We start from the raw sequence: 6,139 nt of genomic DNA, 5'->3' as shown, positions 1-6,139 counted from the left end.
ATATATATACATACATACATACACAAGCATTGCAATACGTGTAAGGAAAGTAAAAATAAATAAAGCAGCTACCTAGGAGGTGTGTATTTCCTTTTCCATGTACCGGTGCCAAGTAGATTACATTGATGGCTGAAGACTCCTACAGACACCTGAGAACAACAGTGGTGCTGAATCTTCACTGCTAGACTGAATATCTTAGAACCAGTGAGTGAGAGAATGAGAGAGGGGGTAACAGTGGAGAACATAGAAGAAGCATAATGCTGTTATCGTAGCTGTTTAGTGAGCAAAACAGTGACCAAAGGTTTTCCGACCAGGAAAACACTGTTTTAGTTCTCTGACATAGGATATCTAAGACAATATCATTATACAATGTGTCCCTTTTAAAAGATAGAAGGTTATGATTTGAGGTAGATATGGCTGCTGTTTCTAGTGGACCAAGTGACTGTATGGAGGCACCCTTATCAATTCACAGAATGAAGATAATCACAGATAAGAGTAAATGTCTCTCACAGTAGGGGAGACATTGAAAGGAGATAAATAACAGGTGCAAGGAGTACTGTTGTGGGGAAAGAGTAGCAACAAATGAACAACAATACACAGATAAATTCCCACTGTGTCCATTCAAAGCTTAGAAGCAGCGGAAGAAAATCAATAATTTTTCCATTTAACCCAAAACAAATCAGCTTGACATGTGCAATACTGTAATATTTTATCAAGAAATTCTAACTTCAATATTCATTGACACAAAGGAAGTTTGACAAATAAAAAAATGTATATTTTCATCATGGCAAACCATAGCATATTTATAAACAATGAACTGAATAGAGTTTTTTTTTTATCATATATATATATATATAAAAGTACATACAATGTATGTATGTATGTATGGATGTATGTGTGTGTGTATGTGTGTGTATGTATGTGTACACACATATATATGAACTGAATAGAGTTTTTTTATATCATATATATATATATATATATAAAAGTACATACAATGTATGTATGTATGTATGTGCGTGTGTATGTATGTATACACACATATATATATGCACATGTATACAAACACACACAATGCGTATATTTATAAATATAATTTTAACATCCATCTTACCATGTTAGTGTGTGGTCAGACAATAAACTTAGGAGAAGCAAATATTTCTACAATGCTGTCACAACATGTATTTCCACATTCATACAAGTGACAACGCTTATGCGAATGATGCCTTCTCATTTACAATCAATACGTACATGTTAGGACATGAGGAATACATACTGACAGAGATAAAAAAAACCCTAGATACATGTAAATATGTAAACAAACAGACAGGCAGAGATACACACACACACACACACACACACAGGGCTTCCTCCAGCTTCTGTTTACCAAATCCACAAAACTCTGATTAGTCCAGGGCTATTGTAGAAGATACTTGTTCAAGGTTCTACACAGTAGGACTAAACCTGAAACCATGTGAGCAGGAAGTCAATTTCTTAACCACATGGCTATGCCTGTGCATATATGTCTGTATGTTATGCACACACACACACAGTTTTCATGTTGAGTTATAACAAAAACAATTCTACATAAAACTAAAGGTTTACTCAATGCTTTTTGTAGAGCACAAATTTATTACTCTGATACATACTGACAATAACTTCAAAGTTTCAGCCAGCTTAGCTATCATCACAATGACATACACACTACCCCCATTGCCACCAAATTACCATTGTGTTAACAGTTACTTTTCTATGCTTTATGAATCAGATGAAATTTATTGAGGGAGATTTTCTATGGCTGTTTGCCCTTCCCTTTTTTCCAACTCACACTAATTTTCAAGTACAGTTATGTTGATCCTAACCCTTTGAACATGAAAAGTAAAATGGCCAGACATATTTTCTCAGAAGATTGCAAACAAACAACAAAACTTGTATCATGGTAATGTCTCTCTGCAATTAGTATATGATGCCAAGAGAGGAAGGTGCATGTGCATACAACAGACCTTTTTCAGTTTAATATATAATGGGAGAGTCCATCATATATACATACACACACACAATGTGAACCAAGAGCACATGTGAAATTGACTTCTTCCAATCCTCAGGTCGGTGTATGTAAAAATGTGTTGGTATGTATGTGCATATATATGTACGTACACACACACACATATATATATACATATATACACACATGCACACACACACACAAACACGTTATCAAGGCTACAGCTTTGTTCTCCTTGATTAGCCTCGCATCTCCTCTAACACAACCATGACTATCATACATCCCACTTATTGCCCACCTGTTTATTATCCACTCTGACTCCTGTCTCTATCACCCTTGCCTTTATTATTCAAGAACTCATGCTCCTATTGCTATTCTCTCAATCATTCTTTCTTCTTCTCATTCTCATTGTGTTATGTTATTCATGTGGCTGAAGACAGCAACTGATCTCTTTGGCTTACACTATGTAATTTCCAGTGTAACTAGGCATGCCATGGGGTCTGTCTGACGCTCTTGTCAACACTCCACCCATCCCTCTGTTATCCACATCATCCTAGCTCTCTTGCCCATCTCGAGGCATATAGGTTAGGGGTCTCAGTAGATCTGTATGTATCCCATACAATCTACCAATACTCCACAATGCAAATTTGCTATCAACACCAATCATTCTCTCCCACAATTTATCAGCCTCTTGCTATCTGCCACTCTATTACCTCCGTCCTCTCTAGTACTGGTGCAATGATAAAATGCACCCAATACACTTTGTTAAGTAGTTGGTATTAGGAAGGTGTAACAACCATGTTAAAAATGAAACATTAAGGGTGAGATGTGATCTGCTGATCAATCTGGGAGGGCAGTAATTCTGAATAAGAACCAGATTTTGATGACTTGTCCAACCCGTGCCAGCATGGAAAGTGGATATGCAATGATGATGATGATGTATGCATATATTTGTGTGTGTGTGTGTGTGTGTACATTTGATAGTAAATGTAGCCTGGCACAGAAGGAGGAAGAAGGAATGTATGGAAAACAAGGAAAAAGGCAAGCAAAACACATAGACATGCATCTTTCAACAGTTATCAACCAAGAATCATCACAAATTTGACACCTTATTAATAATATTGTTCAATTTGATGACAGCAAATTTGGTTGACAGCAAAAAGCTGCTGGGGTATAAATGAGTGAACATGAAAGACAGAGTGAGGAATGTAAAAAAAAGGATGGGGTTCTCTTGACAAACTATAAAAGTATGAGTTATGAGGAGATGGGAAAATATATAAAACCAAAAAGAATGAAAAGTAACAGAAAAATAAACATGTAATAAACAAAACATAGAAGGCCTATCAGCTATATGGCAGAATTAAGACAAGACATATGATAATAACACTATTATATATTTATTTTGTAGTGAGTATAACACAGCCATATAATGTGTAGATGTAATTTAGGTTCTAACTGTGGGCCTAGAACTTCTAGAAACTTAACTTCAAATATTTTCACATCTAACTGAAAACAAAAGTAGCTACTCAATGAACTCTGAACAAGGTGAAAAAAATGAGATCACACTGAGTATATGATAACGAAGGAAAAAGGTGTAGCCCAGGGGTCATAACTCTGAAAGCCACTTGGTTAGATTAGCTCTCTTTTAATCTGTAGTAAAAGTATGAAAGGTATTAAGATTGATCGATTAAATAGTGCTTTAAATAATGAAGTTAATATAACAGAGTTATGGGTGTTGGATATTGTCTGTGTGTATAAAAACTACATGTTCACAGTCTAAGGAAAAATCTTTTATTCAAAAAGAAACAATTAGCTGGTGATTCAGTGAGTGAAGCATTTGTAAAAATCTAAATCTCTTCATAAGCACTTGAGAGAGATGCTTGTAGTAGCAGTGCTGAGTGTGATACAAAACCAGTAGAATTTAAAACTTGCAAGTGTTTGGTCAAAACCTTTTAAAAATAGGGGTTGGGTATTCTGGGTAATCAGTGTTTTGAGCAATAGTGAAGCTGCCAACTCAGACAAGGTTATTGCAGAAAACTATCATACCAAATTTTGTGAAGTGAGATCATTTCTGTAAAATTTTTAATTGCTATGAGACTGATGGAGGTATGGCGGTAGAGACACACATATCACATGGGAGGAGAACAAATTGCCTGATGATAAATTAATGAGGGATAGGTTAAAATTACCCTTTTGCTCCATTTTATCGAGGGATTCAAAAGTGAAGCCACTCAATGTTTATTGTTCAGAGAAGTGCAGTATCTTAAAAAATAACAAAAACAATCCTTGATGATTCTTCCATGCCAATTACAACACATATTCTTTATTCTACCAACTGATCCCCTATATTCATTACCATCAACAGCACCTTCCACTATTGCAATTAGTACTTCCACTCTGGTAAAAAGTATATCGATCTTTTAGAGACCATTAATCTTCTAATGTAGTCTTGTTATAATATGGTGTACATCCCTCCATTTATCCTCCTGTACTGCTAGCCATTACTCCCCATCCCTCAGATCAATACTTTATTGACAACCATCACTCTCTTACCTCAACTATTTCATCACCTATGCTCTCTCTTAACATCACATATTATCCTTCTATACTGTCAGCCACAATCCCACTTCCTCCGATCATCCGTTCTTAAGATCTATCTCATTTTCTTATTGTAGAGGAAAATATATGTGTATGTGTGTGCATACACACACTTAGAGGTAAGAGAAATGGGGAGGTTAATAATATATAGGTGGATTAGGTGAAATAGGTATAAACTTTAGTTATTTCTCTTCTAGAAACTGAATAGAAATTATACTCTAAGGTGTCACAAGGATACAGTTGACCCTGAAACAGCTAACAAACGATGCTACTTCTATACTGATACACAACTTAAGAATGACTGACAATGTTCAATAATCAACAATATAGACAATCAGCAAATGTTAGAAGGTATCACAAGTACAAATTTGTCTTGAAATGCAATCAAACTAACAGTGATAGCAGATTAAAGGCCAGTAAAAATGACTGGTCACTTTCTAGTTTTGTTCAGATAGAAGCTTTTAATAAGAAACCTATCATTGACTCAGTATATATCTCAAGTAGATAACTCTAGAAATCTAGTCTGTAATCACTGGACCAGAAATAAGAGGAAATATAGGCCATGTCATCTAAAATATAACAATAACATTACAGAATATTGGGAAAAAACAAGGCAATGTTTAATGTTAGACAGAATAATTGTTGTCTAATATTGGAAATAAGATAGAGTTTGCCAAAAATGGCAATTTATTTGAGTTGGATGTAAGGGAGGATTACCATCCTAATGATTAAGTAATAAAGAACAGATAAGAAATATGTTCAATTATGCTGTATGACAACTGGAGTAATCCAGTCCTATAACAAAACCTGTCGTGTATAAAATATTGACTTTTTGTCAGACCAGTAATTTTGGAAATAAGTATTTTACAGTAAATAAAACATCAACAAAACTTTCCAGTAATAATGTTTTATTAGCTCAATATTGATTTTCAACTAAGTTTCCTAATGATTTTTCTTTGAGCTAGCAAAGCAAACGAAGGTGGTTGTTCACTGTCTCACTGTTGTATTGCAGGTTCACTCCCTACCTTTAATCCTCCTCTGTATCCCTCTACTTATTGCCTTGTGTAAGGAAAAGGCTAGCGGGAGTCAACCATGGAGTTCCTTGGGCAGTTCAGTATCCACTTTGACACACTTCCAACAACTCCAGGGTATGTGGAGCTCCCCAGCCCTGTAAGGGAACTCACCTATAAAAAGGCTGCTTAAATGTAAAAACCTTCAGCTTGCAGGTCACTGCAGCCATCTTTAGTTTGCTGATCCACTGTGGTCAGACCTCTAAGTCTAAAGACTGGGATCAGATTGCACGAATTGCTTCAAGTAATACGTCTCTAAATCTCTGTCCATTCGCAGGATCTTTAAGCTTCCAGATCCTTCTCCTCCATGCTGGTCGTCTTCTGGGCATCCATTTAGCCCTGATCCTGAAGTTGCTAGCTACCAGTCTATGTTGTAGGGTACATTCTTCACCTGGGAAGGTTTTGGCATTTATAAGCAGCCGTCTTTCCCTTTTTCTGGCAAGGATGTAGTCAATTTGGCTAATAT

The 6,139-nt window shown here is 35.8% G+C and overlaps 1 protein-coding gene across 7 annotated transcripts in view; it reads right to left on the bottom strand.

Annotated features, from left to right (window-relative positions):
- Positions 1–6,139, bottom strand: part of LOC106875262 (kalirin) — a 551,716-nt gene that overhangs the window by 221,303 nt on the left and 324,274 nt on the right. The gene's annotated exons all lie outside the window — the stretch shown is intronic.

This window comes from Octopus bimaculoides, chromosome 2 (genome assembly GCF_001194135.2).
Source record: "Octopus bimaculoides isolate UCB-OBI-ISO-001 chromosome 2, ASM119413v2, whole genome shotgun sequence".
Classification (NCBI taxonomy): Eukaryota; Metazoa; Mollusca; class Cephalopoda; order Octopoda; family Octopodidae; genus Octopus; species Octopus bimaculoides.
This window is presented reverse-complemented; position numbering and strand designations above follow the sequence as displayed.